Source organism: Lepidochelys kempii, chromosome 4 (assembly GCF_965140285.1).
Source record: "Lepidochelys kempii isolate rLepKem1 chromosome 4, rLepKem1.hap1, whole genome shotgun sequence".
Classification (NCBI taxonomy): domain Eukaryota; kingdom Metazoa; phylum Chordata; order Testudines; family Cheloniidae; genus Lepidochelys; species Lepidochelys kempii.
In genome coordinates this window covers 128,601,431-128,620,523 of record NC_136383.1, presented here as the reverse complement: position 1 = coordinate 128,620,523, position 19,093 = coordinate 128,601,431, and positions in this window count along the sequence as shown.

Here is a 19,093-nt window from a genome sequence, read left to right as displayed (position 1 = left end):
TGCATGAAAGACCCCCTAAGCTTATTCTTACCAGTTTAAGTTAAAAACTTCCTCAAGGTACAAACTTTGCCTTGTCCTTGAACCCTATGCTGCCACAACCAAGCGTGTTAAACAAAGAACAGGGAAAGAGCCCACTTGGAGACGTCTTCCCCCAAAATATCCCCCCAAGCCCTATACCCCCTTTCCTGGGGAAGGCTTGATAAAAATCCTCATCAATTTGCATAGGTGAACACAGACCCAAACCCTTGGATCTTAAGAACAATAAAAAAACAATCAGGATCTTAAAAGAAGAATTTTAATTACAGAAAAAGTAAAAGAATCACCTCTGTAAAATCGGGATGGTAAATACCTTACAGTGTAATCAGATTCAAAATATAGAGAATCCCTCTAGGCAAAACCTTAAGTTACAAAAAGACACAAAAACAGGAATATACATTCCATTCAGCACAACCTATTTTACCAGCCATTTAACAAAAGGAAATCTAACGCATTTCTAGCTAGATTGCTTACTAACTTTTTACAGGAGTTCTGAAGAGCATTCCTGATCTGTTCCTGACAAAAGCATCCCACAGACAGACAGACCCTTTGTTTACTGCCCTCTTCCCCCCCTCCAGCTTTGAAAGTATCTTGTCTCCTCATTGGTCATTTTGGGTCAGGTGCCAGCGAGGTTATCCTAGCTTCTCAACCCTTTACAGGTGAAAGGGTTTTGCCTCTGGCCAGGAGGGATTTTATAGTTCTGTATACAGAAAGGTGGTTACCCTTCCCTTTATATTTATGACAGTTCCTTACTCAGTTTTACTTCCTAGGGAGTCGTGTCAGAGTAAGGATTGAAGATGAAATGAGTACGGAGCTATGTATTTGGCCAAATAGGGACCTTCCACACAGGGCCGTCCTTACCCATACGCGAAGTACACAGCTGCATAGGGCACCAGGAAATTTGGGGCACCAAATTTCCTTGTGCCCTGCGCAGCTGCATGCTATTCCAGCCCCTGCCCCGCCTCCTCCCCAGGGCCCCCACCCCTGCTCCACCCTAGCCCTCCCCTTCCCGCCCCTGAGGAGTGCAGTAGGGCTGGGCCTGCACTCACCGGCAGCAGGAAGTGCAGCGGCCCGGCCCCAGGCGTGCTGCCGGTGAGTGCTGGGGGGTGGTTCCCCCCTGTCCTCCAAGCCAGCTCCCCACCCCACGGAGGGCTGCCCCCCCCCCAATAGGGGGGCTGCGTAGGGCCCCAGAATAGCTAGGGACAGCCCTGCTTCCACATCTCACAAGATCAGGCCTCATGTCACAATCCAGGCTAGTTGCCATGCATCTGGAGCTGACAAGAAAGGAGCTCTCTCACACCCCAGAGTAGGTAACTGACGACTGAGTCTACCCCACAGAGCTGAGTGCATCAGCCAAGAGGAGGAATAGGAAATAATAAAACAGGAAGAGGGCAAGTTTGCAGGGGTCTTGCCTGGTATCCTACAAAGCAGCCTGCTTCAGCTTCTGACTGTAACTGAAAAGAGGCTCCATGTGGAGGGTGAGCGGCAAAGGAGGTGGTAGGGTGGAATAGTGACACTTCACTGCTCTAGAGCTGCTTAAGCCAGGAGCTGCTAGAGCTTTGCAAATGGAAAAACCAAGGTGCAAGAGTAGATGTAAGGGCATGCGGACACCACAGCTGCACCTGGCACCCTCCTGACTGTGATGCCCCACTGGGGCCGGGAGCTGCCTCGGTATAGCTTGTCTTTCACAAATTCAGCTCCCATTGGAGTGAATGGAAAGAGCTCCATGTTGAGATAATACACTGCTGGTAGCCATGTAAGTACTCAGAGTAGACAGAGATATAACTAGATTCTGCAGAATTGGAATGGGGATCTTAACAAAGAAACAGATAGACAGGCCAGGGCATTCCCAGTGACGGATGGTGTGAGCAGCACCAGCCTCCTGCTGGCTTAAGTGTCTGAAAATCAGGTTCCTTCATTTAGCTTTTTGAAAAACAAATGTTTAAAGTAAGTTTGATGGAGTCTGGGGATCATCAGGATAAGCCAAAGACAATCAAAGCCTTGGGAGAAGCCCTCCTCCCTGGTTCTGTTGCGCATACACTAGACCAGGCCGGCACTGCAGTATCTGGCCCTGTCTCACAGAAGACGGATTAAGCCAGGACACTGAATCTTGCCAAGGAGAGAACAAATTGAATTCTCTCTCTCTCTCTCTCTCTCTCTCTCTCTCTCTCTCTGTGATAGTTTTGAGAGCCTTCTCGCTGCTCGCCCAGAACAGAGACCTGTCTTGAGACAGCCTGGAGTTCCAGTCTAAGGGTCTGTCTATACATGCAGTGGCATAGCTGTACCGGTACGGCTGTGCCCCTGCAGAGCGTCTGGTGCAGACGCTCTATGCCGACGGGAGAGAGCTCTCTCCCGTCAGCGTAAAAATATCACCTCCATGAGCAGCAAAAGCTATGTCAACAGCAGAAGCTCTCCTGCCCCCATAGCACTGTCCACACGAGTGCTTATGTTGGTGTAACTTATGTCGCTATGGGGGTGGAATATTCACACCCCTGAGTGGCATACGTTTTGCTGACATAGGCTGCAGTGCGGACATAGCCTTAGTGTACTTTCTGCAACAGAATCTGTCCCCGGAGTACTCCAGTCATCCTCGGAGCTAAACAAGTAGCAAAGCAGCACCCACATTGTCTGCCAGCCAGTGATTAATAGCAGAAACAGTGGCATTCATTGAAGAAACCAGCCTGTTGAACCCAGTTCATCCACTTTAAGGGACTGAATCAGATCAACAGGGAGTTCCATATCCCTAGAATCTCACTTTGGCAGGTGCCAGATTTATTCCTTATGTCTCACCAGATCCATTGGAAGTTCATGGGGTGGGAGAGAGCTTGCAGACGTATGTGGTCAAATATGTTCAAAGTTCAATCAGATCTATATTTTTTTTTAGTCTAAGATGTTTAGGTTCTTATGTTGTGTCCATCACCATGGTCCCGCAGCACCTAGATCTGCAAAACTTCATTTTCTCAAAAGCAGGTTTTTTAGAACTCAGTTTAATTTCTGACAGGTTTCAGAGTAACAGCCGTGTTAGTCTGTATTCGCAAAAAGAAAAGGAGTACTAGTGGCACCTTAGAGACTAACCAATTTATTTGAGCATGAGCTTTCGTGTGCTACAGCTCACTTCATCGAATGCATACCGTGGAAACTGCAGAAGACATTATATACACACAGAGACCATGAAACAATACCTCCTCCCACCCCACTGTCCTGCTGGTAATAGCTTAAATAGAATTTAATTTCTGAATTATCCAGCACTGATTACTTCAAATCTGAAAGATTATGGCCTTTAAATTGCTACGGCACTGGTATTCTACTAATATAACAATAAGAGAGCGACCTGGAACAGATCCCCCCCAGCCAAAACATTCCCATCCCCAAGCTTGGGTGGGTCTGACTCCAGATCCAGATCTGAATTTCACAGACACTGAGCTGAATCAAAAACCCGGAAGCACATGTAATGGCAGATGGCCAAAAACATACAGACCCCACTGCCACCCCCAGGCATTGAACCATAGAGTTTCAGCACCAAAACCAAAGACCTCTACTATCTGAGCTAAAAGAGAGCTCCTTTAACCATGGGTAAGAAGCAGGCTGACAGAGTCACTTGAGGTCAGCCACTAGCTACAGTAGGGGTCCCCAAACTGTGGGATAAAGTTGGGGGAGCACCAAATTTTGCACCTCTGCTCCACCTTTAATAAATGCAGATTGCGAATAGCTATTGGCATTGAATGGTGAATCTTCTTGGTTTCCTGGCCCTTATCAAATGGCAAATGTTCTCATCCATTCTTGAACAAAGGATTATTCTCTGTCATGACAATAAATGAATGGTGCTACTCACTGGCTCTCTAGGTGGTCGCATATAAAACTATTTGACTTAGGCAGAACATCAGAAAACCTATCCAATGCATTTAAGAAGTCCCCACAGGGCTGACAAGGCAACCATAAGTACATAGTATGGGCCAGATTCTCTACTGCTGTAATTCAGCGTTGCTTCGTTGATGTCAATGAAGCAACACTGATTTACACCTGCTGAGGATCTGGCCCTATATCTTTAAGAAACTTGATACAAAAAGTAGCTAATCTCTCACGATTTAACTTTGCAAAACAAGTTATAAGGCATTTCAGTCAGTAAACAAAACATTAAGGTACAATGTGCTCAACAAATGAAACAGGAAGGTACTTCTCTGCCTGGAAGAAACATCTGTCTAGAAAGATTTTAATAATGACTGCCTTACAAAAGGGCCTTACTGAAGGGCAGCGAATGTACTCATTCAGCCTGTGAAGAAGATCCTCTTAATCCCAGTGCACATGTTTTCCTGTAAAACCAGACTCCTAGGAAAGAATAAATGTGGAAGATGCAATCAAGGGAAGACACTGGGAAGATTACCCATCAATTACACAGTGGCCGGGGATCTCCCTTCAAAGACCTGTTCAGTTAGACATCCGATTTGCATGTCTTTTCCATTTGCTGTAGGTGCTCATTAGGAGCATTTCAATACAAACCCTGATTTCAACCTCACAACGACTGGGGTGGACGCTTTTGAGGACTAAATTTTGTTTTATCTGGCTCTCAGAAGTTGCAATTACTGTGGACCATTCAATAAATTGCTTTATCTCGCCTCTAAATCTTCTGGGATTAACCTCCCTACTATTGTAAAAAATGCCATTGGGCCAGTAAAGACCACAAGTGATCAGGATCTGATTTATTAAGTTCCATTTGAAAGACAAGTATACCCGGCAGAACAGTGACCCCAGAATTCCGACTTTTGACTGAGTTTGTAGCCAGCTGGCAGCAGGGTTGGCTCTCAACATGGGTTGTGTCTACCCACTACCAGGTTAAGGCTCAGTTGTTGAAACTGACTGTATTTTACCCTGACAGAGACCTAGGCTGGTACATGGCTGTTTTCTTAGCTCAGCTCTCTGTTTTTTGTGGTGGGGTTGGGACTTTCGTGCTGTCCTGGTGTGACTGGTTTTGCTGGTCCTTTTTCCTCCCAGGTTTTTGTGCAGCAGAGTGCATTTTCCCACATGCTTCTGGTGGCACTCTGTGTGCATTTCCCCTTAGCACTCTGTCACCTCCTTTGAATCCCCCTATTTGGATTAAGAGTGTCCTATTTCAATGCAATTTAAATTGATTTCCTACCAACCTGATTCAGTTCAAAATAGGACACGTTTCATCAGAAATGAGAGTGTCCATAGACACACTTGCACTGAAAAAACTAAAGGTGGAAATGACAGCCAATGCATTCTTTGGTTCTAGTTTTCATACAGTCAAGCCAGTCCATGCCCACTCGCAAGGAAGACTTTCCACACTTAAAAGGGGCAGGGAGACCTTGCTCCGTGTCAGAAGTGAAACAAAGATGCCAGCTGTGAGCAACAACGATATTTGCAGGACTCCGCACATTCTGTGATGCAGGATCACCCCTGCACTGCAAAGCAAGCAGCCCGGGGCAGAGTAAAGGAACACTGTTGTTTTTAATAGTGATCTTAGAGTTTGTGAGACGTGCTAGGGTGGATAACACCAGAAACTGAACTTTCCTATCCAGAGAATGAGTCCAGCCTAGGGTTTTGCAGGGCTCCGTTGACAAAACTGTTCATGAAAGCCCAGGACTGAGTTACTAGGGGGTGGTATAGGTCAGAATATACGTGAATTGGCAGACCAGTGTAGCAGTCCATCATTAGAATAGCAAAAGGTACGGTAGGTCAGGGTGCTACACTGGCAAAGCTGTGCCACACTAGTATAGCAGAGGGGGTTGCAGGTTTCCTTTGAAGTGCAACGGCAGAGCAGTGCATGGGTGCCCAGAACTGCAGGCATGGACTGAGGTGCTTTGGCAGAGATATACACGAAGACCGAGGATGGGAATGATGGGGTGTGGCAATGTCTAGACTGCTCGCACAATATCTGCCTGGCTGTATTGCCCGGCACTCCAAGCCCTCCCTTCCATGGGCACCAATAGGCAAAAAGCTTTGTAACAAAAGAAAAAAAGAGAGTTGCTCTTACGACAACACCCTTTTCTTTTCTGCTGGGATGCTATAATGTGCCTGTGCTATAAAGGGGGGTGCTTCTAATGGGATTACACATTGCAGCAGGTTGTGAGCTATTAAAGAGCTGTTTCCAGTGGGATTAAAATGTATAGTACACGGTTCTGGAGTAATTGCATTACAACAGTAAGAGGAGCCTGCATTGTAAACTGAAGGCAGGTCAGCGACTTGGTGGATGCAGTCTTGCTTCAGTATCTTCTTAGACGCCTTCCCATTTTAACTTTTTTTCTCTCTTGGATGGAGAACAAAGAGGGAGAAGATTTAACACAGTGTCAGGAAGTGACTGCAGGCTAATCCCTTTGCTGACACTCCCCAGCACCAGGGGGAAGTAACTGAGATCAGCCAAATTGGCATATCAAAAGCCTTCTAATTATGTCACTGGTGACTTGAGCCAATTCCTAACATTCTTATTCATGGAGTTTCCAGCACAAGAAAATGCTTCTTAGGCAAAGCTGCTGCTTTGGAAAATGTAATGTCATGGGCTGGCTTTTGTTTGTTACCGTTCAAATAGCCAGTACTTGGTGTTTATGGCATTTCAGGGCCTGCCCCCACTGAACTCAATGGCAAAACTCTCATTCAATTCCTGCGATTACTGTTTGTATTGGAGTAGCACCTAGGACCCAACCGAGATCAGGCTTCTTTGTACTAGGCACAATACAGACATATCGTAAGAGCGAGTCCTGGCCAGAATACAGTATAAACAGACAGGCCAAAGTGTACGAGGGAAAATAGAGGTGAAACAATGTGCCCACGGTCACACGGCAGAGCCAGGAATAAAACCCAGGGCTCCGGTCATCCTATCTACTAGACTACAGTGCCACCCTTTCACCAGCAGCAGATGAATGGCTCCAGTGATGAATGTTTAAAGTGTTACCAATGACTATGCACTTCTACAGCACCTTTCCTCTCGGATCTCAATTCTCTTTACAGATATTACATCCATTACAAATATGTCTTTACAAATATTACGGATGTTCTTTTGGTTTTGTGTTTTGTCTCAACCTATTTAACACAAATGCTTGAAAAACACTTGGAAGAAAAGATATCTTTGTTAAAGATGCAACACTTTGCCTCTTCCGTGAAGAGCTGAGAACACACAGGGTATGCCTAACCCGCAGTTAAACACTGTGGCTCGCCCAGGCCAGCTCTCTGGAGCTTACAGGGCTCTGGCTAAGAGGCTGTTTAATTGCAGTGTCATTGCCTGGGCTCTAGGACCGTGTGAAGTAAAAGGGTCCCAGAGCTTGGGCTCCCGCCCAAGCCTAGAAATCTGCACTGCAATTAAGCAGCTCACAGTCTGAGCCCTGGGCGGCGGCCAGCCACAGGGTTTTATTTGCAGGGTAGACATACCCAGAGTGCACATCTAAGACCTTCCGCATGGTCTCCAGCAAAACTAGGGAACGCCGGACTTGACATGCCAGGTTTTCTTACTCTATTCTTCATGCACAAGGAAACAAGGGCAAAACACCCATTTTTGTTCTATGTAGGTGACCACTGATCTCCAGTACCCTCAGCTGTGTTTAGGGCAGAGGTACACAGAGATCGTAACATTATCTTGCTCTAGCATCTTCCCCTGGAGAAACTGGAAGCCCGTTAACTCTCAGAGGTAGGTGAGTATTATCCCTATCTTACAAAGGGGGAAAATGAGACTCAGTGATTACTCGAGGTCACACAGCAAAGCAGTAGCACCCTTAGGACCAGAACCCAAGCTCCTGATTACTAGGGCTCTGATCTAATCAGGAGACACACCCTCCCTTAAACCCAGCCTGAATCTTCACTGAAGCACTTCCATGGGAAAAAGCTCAATGGGATCAATGCTTTCCTTGCAGGATTTATCTTCCCATGCAGCACTCAACCACAAGTACGAGATAAGCCAGGGAAATGAAATGATGACTCACCCCCTTTGAGAGGGCTTCATAGAAAAGCTCCAACAGACAAGAATGGGGTTTAATGCCAAATACTTAGGGAAAAATTCTGCCCTCAGATCCACCCAGCTGCTCTAGACTAACACTGTTCTCTCGCTAAGCTAGGAACTCTGAACTCCCATCCAATATTCCACACTCCCAACATACATGGAGCTATAAGATCACGAAAGCTCATGCTCAAATAAATTGGTTAGTCTCTAAGGTGCCACAAGTCCTTCTTTTTTTAAAAAAACATAGTGACTTAGGCACAGGAAACAACAGGCAATTGTTTTTGTTTAGGTTGAATTTATACAGTGTTTGTGTCATGTCTGGGCTTCTTAGAGTAGATATTTATTAATTATTATATTTTATTTATTTATTTATTAAAATGCATTGGACACTTCACAGAAGATATTTGCCTACCCCAGAGAGTTTGCAATCTACAGTTATTCCATGGCTATGTCTTTACTGCAGAATTAACTTGGGCTCTTACTTGGGCATTGGTCCTAACTTCTCTCCCATCCACACACAAAACCCTCTTACCTGAGTTTGGTAGGACTTTAAATCAGGACTTTGCAATGAGGACACAGGCTAAATCACTCGAGTGCTGACATATGCAGTATTGTAGCCACATTGGTCCCGGGATATTACGGGGACAAGGTGGGTGACGTAATGTCTTTCATAGGACCAACCTCTGTTGGTGAGAGAAACAAGCTTACACAGACCTAGAGCTCTTCTTCAGCTCTTCTTCCTGTAGTGCCGCTAGTCCTCAGAATACCTTCCTAAAATTCACCCTGCCCCCCCATGTGCCAATATGGACCTGACAAGTTCTCCCACAATTCACTGGGAAAGATGGATTGAGCAGCTCAGTTTTCTGCAGCACAAAGACCCGGGGCTATGACTCCTGAAGTCCTAGTGACACACCCAGGTGACATGAGTGCTGCTCCAATGAGGACACAGTAACTCAAGTCTGGCTTTGCAGTGTGGCTGCTTAGACCTGAGCGAGGCTAACTGGGCGCTCTGACCCGGATACGGATCACCTGGGTTAACGCTGCCGTGAAGACATACCCTCTGAATGCGTGCTGTCATCATTTTGTGACTCCTGCCTATATATTAAAATAGGAAGCCATTTATTTTTTAAACAAATAATATACACATGGCCACACCTGTCAAGAATGGTGACTAGATGTTTCCAGCAGCCTGAGCAAATTCAGTGAGAGCTGAATGCTTGTGCAGTTGAAGTGCTGTGCTTTCTCTCCAGCCAAATCTGATTCTCTCAAGTCTTTGTGAAACATACGATGGTATGAGATGTGTAGCAAACCTGTCATGAGGTGCATAGACACCCATGCTACTCCAGCCACTAAGGGGTTAACAGGAGACTGGCTAGCTCCCCGCTGAGGCTAATTGCTGGAGTTGTACAGCTGGGAGGACACAAAGGCTCAGCTGGAAGGACAGGAGTGGCTACCAAGGAGACTGAGGGACTACTAAGGCCTGGACTACACTAGGAAACTAGGATGATATAACTACATCTCTCTATAACTATGTCTCTCAGGGGTGTGAAAAATCCACACCCTGAGCAATGCAGTTAAACCAACCTGGACCCCCCCCCAAGTGTAGACAGCACTAGGTCGATGGGAGAATTCTCCCATCAGCCTAGCTACACGGGGAGGAGGAGTTCCTACGTTGATGGGAGAACCTCAGGTAGTGTCTTCCCTGAAGTGCTACAGTGGCACCGCTGCAGTGTAGACAAGGCCTAAGCCTAAGTGTAGACAAGGCCTCAGAAGTCAGACTTCCAGAGTGGGAGAATCAGAAAGTGATCCTGGGAAAAGCCTGCAGGAGACGAGAGGTAGGAAGCAGTAAGGGACTGGGAGGAAGCAGTTCCAGCTGCTTCACGCAAGGTCCCTGGGCCAGAACCCAGAGGAGTGGGTGGGCCCAGGCTCCCCTACAATCACCAGCAGAGAGGATAATAAGGGTTTGGAGCAAAGGGGTCAGTAGCCTACTGGATCCTGGAACTAGTGAACCTTGGCTAGGGTCATTAGACTCTTTGTCTATTAGACTCTTGACTGTCCTGGTAGGGGAGAGACAACTAATGACCAGGCTGGAGTCAGTACAGCAAACCCCCTGACACAGAGCTAAATGATTATTGGTAGGATTGGGGAAACTGAGTCAGCTCCACTGCACCACCCTGCCGTGCTCCAAGAGGCCGCCAGCTGGTGAAGGCAGCCCTGGATAGAACCAAAGGCAGAGAGTTTGCCTCCTCCAAGTCTACTGTATTTCAAGGAAATTTCACTGGAAAATGAAATCAGTTAAAGCAACAGTTCGACATTTTTCTCATATTTCAGGCAATCACCTGCCAAGCACAATTTACCAGGTGTAAAAAACTCAGCAGGATGGCAGGTAGCTGATGTTTTTACATAAAGGGAGAAGGATGGTGAAGAAGATTTAGCACAGATTTGCGATTCACTTGAGAGGTACTAGAACCCCAGGGAAAATGTCCGCAGTGACAGACATTTGTAGGCCCTGCATCAATGAGTCATTCAGTGCATCTGAGACAGGCTTAAAGCTCAGACATATGAAACTGGGGAACCATGTGACTCCTTAATAAAAGACAGGCTAAAATATGGCATTCCAATTACTAGAGCTGCACAGACTGCTGCAAGAAGCTGATTTAACCTTAATCCTGGCCATACATATTTGTGGAGCCATGGAGGACAGGAAGTTTCAAAAGGCCCAATTTTCCTCTTGCTTACATTTGTTTTACACCAGTGTTAGCTGTAGCTCACGAAAGCTTATGCTCTAATAAATTGGTTAGTCTCTAAGGTGCCACAAGTACTCCTTTTCTTTTAGTGTTAACTCTGTTGACCTCAGTGGAGTTACTCCCATTATTGTTATCTACTCGGGACAAACATTTAAAAATCAACAGGGCCAAATAACCAAGAATCGTAGATGAGTTGACCGAGGCGATTCCTGGCCTGCTGATGTTAATTTTTAATAAATCTTAGAATACCAGGGAAAAGGCAGAACATTGGCAGAGTGCTAATGTTATGCTAATATTCAAAAAGGGTAAGTGGGATGACATGGGCAACGTAGGCTGGTTAGCCTGAGATCAGCTACAGGCTGAATAATGGAAAAGCTGATACAGGATTCAACTGATAAAAAAAAATAAAAAGGATAAAATATAATTAATGGCTGTCAACATGGTTTTATAAAAAATAGAACTTGCCAAACAACCCTGATTTCATTTTTTGAGATTACAAGTTTGGCTGATAAAGGAAACTGCACAGATATATTATACTTAGATTTTTTCTAATTTATTAGACGTAATATCTCATGACAAAAAGCTGGCACTGCCTAATGTCAGTAGTGTACACGTTATCTGGAATAAGTACTGGCTAACTGACAGATCTCAAAAAGTACTTGTCAATGGGGACTCATCATCAGATGGGGTTGTTTCCAGCGGGGTTCTTCAGGGATCGGTACTAGGCTGGATGCTCTTTAACAGTTGAATTGATGATCTGAAAATAGATATAAAATCATTGCTGATAAAACAGGATTGGCAGAGTGGTCACCCAGAGTGATCGGGCTCTCTTGATAAACTGGGCCCATTCAATCAAACAAAATATGTTTTAAGACAGCCAAATGCCAAGTTATACATCTAGGAAGAAGGATGTAGGCCCTACCTATAGAATGGGGGACAGTGTCCTGGAAAGTAGTGACTCTGAAAAGAATTCAGGGGTCACAGTGGACAAGCAACTCAACCTGAACTCTGAGTATGATGCTGTGGGCAAAAGGGCTAATGCGATCCTTGGATGTATAAATAGGGGAGTAGTGAGGAGGCGTAGGGAGGGGATTTTACCTCTGTATACAGCATTGGTGAGACCCACACCAGAATACTGCATCCAGTTCCTATGTCCACAGTTTTAAGAGGATACTGAAAAATTAGAGAGGATGCAGAAAAGACCACAAAAATTATTCAAAGGCTAGAGATAATGTCTTAGAGAGCTCCAGCTGTTTAGCTTATCAAAGAGGAGATTGAAAGGTAACTTGATTACGGTGTATAGAAGTACCTTCCTGGAGAGAAAATTCCAGTTAGAAATAAGGCAAAACATTTTAACAGTGAGGGGGATGAACCATTGGAGCAAACTACGAGGGTGGTAGATTCTCCATCTCTTGGAGTCTTCAGATCAAGGCTGGATGCCTGTCTGGAAGACGTGCTACAGCCAGACACAAATGCTGGCATAGCTGGGTGAAATTTAATGGCCTGTAATATACAGGAGGTCAGTCTGCATGGTCTCTTCTGGCCTTAATCTCTATGTAGCTATGAATTATTTATTTTATGGTAGCACTTAGATGCCCCAACCAAAATCAGGGCCCCATTCCACTAGGCACTGTACAAACACAGAGTGAAAAAAAGTCCCTTCCTCAAAGAGCTTAGAGACTCAATGGACAGGACAGACCAGGGATGGGAGGGGATAAACAGGAAACAGAGGTGAAATGACAAAGTCACACTGCAGCTCAGTGATAGAGCCTGGAGTAGAACCCGGTTGTTCTGACTCCCAGATGCATGCCGTATCCTCTAGAATGATCATGCTGCTCCCTGAAGAGAGCACTTCCCAGCTAATACCTCTTACAATACAACTTGCCCTGTCTCTATGAAAGTTTTAAATGATATATTAGCTTGTTTTAAACTTGTTTTAAAAAACCAAAAAACTCTTCTAATCTAGGCAAGTCCATTGGTTGAGTTTACCTACAAGACTTTCACCATATATTGGCTTCAGCATTAGTTCCACCCAGCCTTTCATACAACAGTAGGTACCTTTGTTCATTATCTGCGAAGTGTGCTCATTGTTAATTACATTTCTTCCTTAAAATAAACACGTTATCTTTAAATGCTGTGGTTACACTTAATTAGCAGCAGAACTTCTTAAAATTAATTGTGTCCTTCTGGGACATCTATGTCTATAATGCTTTAAATAGTCTTAATTTTTCCATACAGTTTCTGAAACCAATCCTTTCCGTATTTAAGTCTGATTTCTCATGAAAAAGGATTTTATTTCCATAACGTCACCACTGACTAAACCATTTGTTCAATATTTCAGAATAAACCAAATCACAGAGTTTGTTGTTGTGGCTAATCATCCTCAATATGCATCTTCGGCAAAACGTAAAAAACTTCTGCTGTTGTGTCAGGAGGTAAGACCTGTGATCCATTGAGATGCATGTTACGGTTACTTATTATCCATATTCTATGGGTGTCCTCATCACAAGATCAGGTGTTGCCTGGATACGATGTTGATTGACACTTTGGATAGACAGATTAGGTTAGAGGTTCTCAAACTTCATTGCACCGTGACCCCCTTCAGACAACAAAAATTACTACATGACCCCAGGAGGGGTGATCGAAGCCCGAGCCACACCACCCTGGGCAGAGAGGCAGGTAACCTGAGACCCGTCACTCAGGGCTGAAGCCCTCGGGCTTTGACTTTGGACCCAGGCAGTGGGGCTTCAGCCTCAGGTCCCAGCAAGTGTCACGCCAGCCCTGGTGACCCCATTAAAACAGGGTCATGACCCTCTTTGGGGTCCTGACCCTCAGTTTGAGAACCACTGGATTAGATCAATTGTTTTTTGCATGTCCATTGTTCTTTTCATCTGAGTACCCCAAAGCTCTTTACAAGGATGGATGGTGTTATTCCCATTTTACAGAAGGGGAAATTGAGGTGAAGTGACTTGCCTGAAGCCACACAAAGAGTGATTCGGTGATGGAATTTGGAATCAAATGCAGGTCTCCTGGATCCTTAGAAGCTGCTCCACTCTGATACAGATAACCTATTAGCATAATGTTAAGAATGCAAGGCATGTGAAAATACTGTGTACTACCCTCTGTCAGACAGAATAAGAGCTTACAACCCTATGAGAACCCTTAGCATTCTGGATAAAGGGAGGAACAACTGGAATTGTCCCCAATTTGCACTTTTGTAAAGCAGTTATGATCTATTGCAAACAAATTCTAAAGGAACCAATTCTTTAACTGCCACAATTGCCTTCCTGGGCATTGACCTGAAATTTACCACATGCAAACATAGCTAACTGTGTTCACCTCTCGTTGTTAAGATTCTCAGGTGGCCCTGGTCAAAGGTGTTGTGTATGGCAGGCAGCATAAATCAGACCCCCTTGCGCTCAGACTCCTTTATGTGTACATTTTAACAGTGAAACTAATTAACCATTGGGACAATTTACCAAGGGTCGTCGTGGATTCTCCATCCATGGCCATTTTAAAATCAAGAGTGGATGTTTTTCTAAAAGATCTGCTCTAGAAATTATGTTGGAGAAGTTTCTGGCCGATGTTATGCAGGAAGTCAGACTACATGATCCATCTATGTGCAAGGGCATCTAAGCTGATCACACGCCAAGGAGCTGGAAGAAATTAATAGGCAGCAGGTGTAATGCAAACAAGAGGAAATACTTTTCCACACAATACAGGATGTTGTGACGGCCAAAAGTATACCTGGTTTCAAAAAAAGAACTAGATAAGTTCATGGAGGATAGGTCCATCAATGGCTATTAGCCAAGATAGTCAGTAACATAACCCTGTACTGAGGGCCACCCTAAACCTCTGACTGCCAGGAACTAGAAGAGAAAGACAGGGGTGGATCTCTCCAACTTGCCCTGTTCTGGACACTCCTCCTGAAGCTCTGGCATTGGCCAGAGATAGGATACTGGGCTAGGTGGGCCATTGGTCTGACCCAGTATGGCCGTTTTTACCTTACGAGTTTAACCCCACATACACAGCAATAGGTAAACTTCAAGCAAGTGCTCGTTTTTGTATTTTGCTACAAATCCAGCATTAACAAAGAGTTTGGCGAATCACCAAAATGGGTTGCCCAGGGAGAAGATTAGTCCACTTACAATGACTCCTCCTCAGCAAGCTCTATGCTTAAGGCATGGACGCATCTACCCCAGGCATGGGACGTGTATGAGCCACGCTTACCACTGCAGCGCGAACGTTCACAGGTGAGCTTGGAAAGCATGAGCTTGCATGCATGGGTACGTGGACCCGTGTATACTATGCAGTAGTATGCTATACATATTCTTTGTGCCAATATATGGTCTCCATTTCTCTGGCGTAACTCTATTGGCAGTGCTTAAAACGGTCTGAAAAAGTGTTTGTGGGGGAGGTCTATCACAGGCTGGGAGCAGCAGCTTTGGTAAGACAGTGCTTAAAGTGCGCTCCTCAGCAACATGGCTTGTTTGTTTAATTTATTTATTGACCAGGTCTGTGACCCCACCAACTTTAAGCACTGGCCATTGATGCCTGGTCTATTCTTCTTTACTTCCTGTCCCAGACTACACTGACATGTTTTTTAAATGGTGCATTTCCCATTAGTGGTGATCGCTACAGACAGACAAATCAATCTCCAGGTCCTTGTTCCATTTTTATTCAGTCTGGTAAACTCCCATTGAACTAAGGACCTCAAGATTTGAACCTTAGCTTCTAAAGTGCTTTGGGATCCTTTGGTGTTACATAAATGCCATGGGCTAGATCCTTATCTGGTGTAAACTGGTGGAGCTACACCTATTTATACCAGAAGAGAATAGGGCCAAATGGTGTAAGAGGCTATAGGCAAACTGTTTTTGCTGTTAAGTCATAGGAAGTAACTAAGCCAAAGACAAAACTGCCAGTTTCATTTCATTTCACACAGGAAAATGATAAAAGACAAGGACACGCTTTTACCAATGGGTAAACACTTTTCACAAAGTGATCACTCCATATCTGACCTCTCAGTCCTCATCCTCAAAGGAAACCTGCACAACACCTTCAAAAGACCAGTCTGGGAGCCTAAATTCATGACTCAGCTAGACACTAAAAAACATGGACTCAACGGGGAGACTGGTTTTATGGCTCATTACAACAATTTGCAACACCGCCCCCCCATCTCCCCCCCCCCCGCTAATCCTTAAGTATCCACTTCATTTTAAGTGGTCTCCCACAACATGTGTTAACCCCTTACGTTTAACAGCCTGTCTCAACTTGTATTTATCTCAGACACTCGGATTTCCTTCCCTGGACTGGAAGAAGAGTTCTGTTAATCTTTGAAGCTTGCGTGTTCCACCAACAACAGTTGGTACAATAAAAGATATTACTGATCTTGTCACTTTCATTAATACCAGACACACTCCCACCCTGCCCTGCTGACTCCTGGCACCATCTGCAGTGCCAGGGGCACCCTTTTCAGCCAGTCCCGCTGCCACACTAACCCACCGTTCTGCTTGCCGGTCAACAGATGTTGGCTGCCCTCTGCAAGCTGCTGAATATTTAAGGTGTTGGAAAACAAGACCACTGTGCACCTGTTTGGCGCATATTAGAAAATTCTGTTGCTGCCGGTACTTAACGGCCAGGGTTATCCCATCAGTTTAGCTCCAGTGGGAAAGTACCATTTTGTCTAACAGCCAGCTGGACCAACAAGGATTAGAGACACAATGCACCCTTCCATTAAAGAATGGGTGAGACCTTGTACTGTCTAAATCCTTCCTGCTCCTGATAACGCCTGATCTTCCCCCCAGCATATCCCATCATCCCTTTGATGTCAACTGGAGGCACTCTGTCTAAAGCAGCCATTAATGTTGATTAGGCCTAATCAGTCCCTAATGCCCTCTTAAATCCCATTTAAAGGCGAGCTATTCAGCGCATCCTAACATGGAGACAGCACTAGCTAAAAGAGACATTCAAAGGTCCAGGATCAAAAGGAGAGAGTGCTGGTCAGGTAATTCGATACAGCCCGGTGCACTTAATGCAGGTGCCATGCCTCCAGTTATCAGCTGACCCAACCTTCAGAAAAAGGGGAGGCATCACACAGCTCTTTGCTCCAGGGGGTTGAATAAAATATGCATTTCCCCCACTGGGGAAAATTAGGAGTAACTCTACAGAAATGAACAGCGTTAATAAAGGGTAAAACACAGGTCCCGATTCTCCACTGCCTCAAGCTGGGTGATGTCATTGACACCGGACAAAGACAGTATAAATTGCTGTTGTTATCCACTGGCAAATGTGCTACAGGCCCCTCTCTGTGCTCATCTGCAGAGGATATAACTGCTAAACCTGGCCTACACTAGAAAATTAGGTTGGTTTAACTATGTCTGTCTAGGGTTTGAAAAATCCACCCGCCTGAGCAGTGTTGTTAAACTGACCTAAATCCCCAGGTAGACAGCATTCTAGCTAACACTTCTGGGGGAGGTGGAGTATCTACACTGACAGGAGAACCCCTCCTGCTGGTGTAGGTAATGTCTACACGGAAGTGCTATAGCAGCGCATCTGCAGCAGGGCCAGTGTAGCATTTTAAGGGTAAACAAGCCCCCAGAGAACTTTAATTGGAGCTACAGTAGCGGCAGCTCATGCTTTTAGCTCTGAAAGTCCCCAGTGCAGCCCCCAGGGTGTCTGCTAAGCTAGCCATCACATAAAGGGGGTACTCCTGTAATACCCCAGTGGGTTACATCTAGGTTGTAATGATTCATTCACTTTGTCCAGGTGTAAAGGCCTGCACGTGGTCTAAAGCTGTGGAGAATGAGGCCAGGATCAGATCAAGCCCACTAAGCCTGATGGGATGTTGCCCAAGCAAAGTTTATGTAGAACAACAAGGGCATTTCGTTTTCATGGGCTTTAGTCAGCTGTTCAGTCCCCCAGGATTGTGTTCAGAAGCTTTTATAGGCCCTTAGCAGCTGAAGATGGGAAAGACCTAGTGGATCATCACATCCATTTTCCTGAAAGAAGTAGCAGATAGGCTCTGACAGAGGGCATATCAAGTGTAGTATTTGTTTAATATCTGATAGCCAGGCTCCAAGTCTCCTAGCCTCATGCAGCATGGAAGGAAGTAGAGGTGTGTATCCTGGAACTTGATCCCAAGTCATTAACAGACTACGCAAGAGTCTAAAAAGGCTTAACGCAGAAGTAGACAATCCTAAGACCTGTGGTCTGCCAATGTCTTCTCCCTGCGACTGTGTGATCTGCCCAGCATTTGCCAAATGCGGGGGGGGGGGGGGGCGGGGAGGAAGCCAGACAATGGTTGTGATGAAGGATGGCTCGTTCTGAATTTGGGGCTAATAGAAAGTTGGTCCAAGTATGAGCTGTCACATATCAGAAAGCACAGTTTCAAACAAAGCCCCTTTCACCAAGTTTAGTTGAGTTACAAGAGACTGTCCTGGAAGGCCGCGCCCCAGGAACTCCTGCAGAGTTAATATCTGACCCAAAGGTAAAAAACTGCTGTGGAAAATGCCACTAACCTTAAATGCTTAAATGCACCGAGGAGCCACTTGTAGCTGCCATTGGCAGAACCCAGGAACACTCTTTTAAAAAGAAAAGTGAATTTAGGGATTGTAAAATGGACCAGGGTTCAGATTCTCATGGGAAAGGCCCATTTCCCGTAGGAGTTAGGCACTTAAATACCTTTGAGGATCTCTAGGTGCAGGTGGATAGCCCTGCAGACCGAAGCCCTCTGTTGAGTCCAAACAGCAGCAGCCCACACTTTGTTTACCCCACTGCTCTGATAATGTGCCTTAAAGGAGACCACACCATCGGGTGTGGACCCTTTTTTTGTTGTTGCCTTTTTGTGATATAAAGGGACAGCCTGAAAAGTCTGTGTTTCTGTTGTTATTTTTCCTTTCCATTACATTGTGTTGTACTGTGATATTTTGATGAATGAATAGACTCAGTACTGGATTAAGTGTAGTGAAATCAGCCTGAGCTATGCCTGGCTGCTGTTTATTTCTCAATCAAAAGAAACAAAATAAACATCATTACTACATTACTACATTTGCATTACTACCAAAAGTTGTTATGACAAAGATCACAGCTGAACCGAGAACCCTAATGGGTTAGACACTGCGCAGTCCCCTAGCAGGAGACCTGATGAGCTTGTGTAAACCACTGGTTGGTGTGTTGTTACATGTCCCTCTCCATGACACAGCAACAGAGGACAGGAGGCTATTAGGGTATGTCTACACTGCAGCTGGGAGAAACCCTCCAAGCCCAGGTTCATAGCCTCAAGCCTTCCCAGCCCTCAGCTACAGATCCTGGCTCTTTAGCTCAGCCTGTGGGGCAGTGGTGGGCAACCTGCGGCCCACAGGCCGCA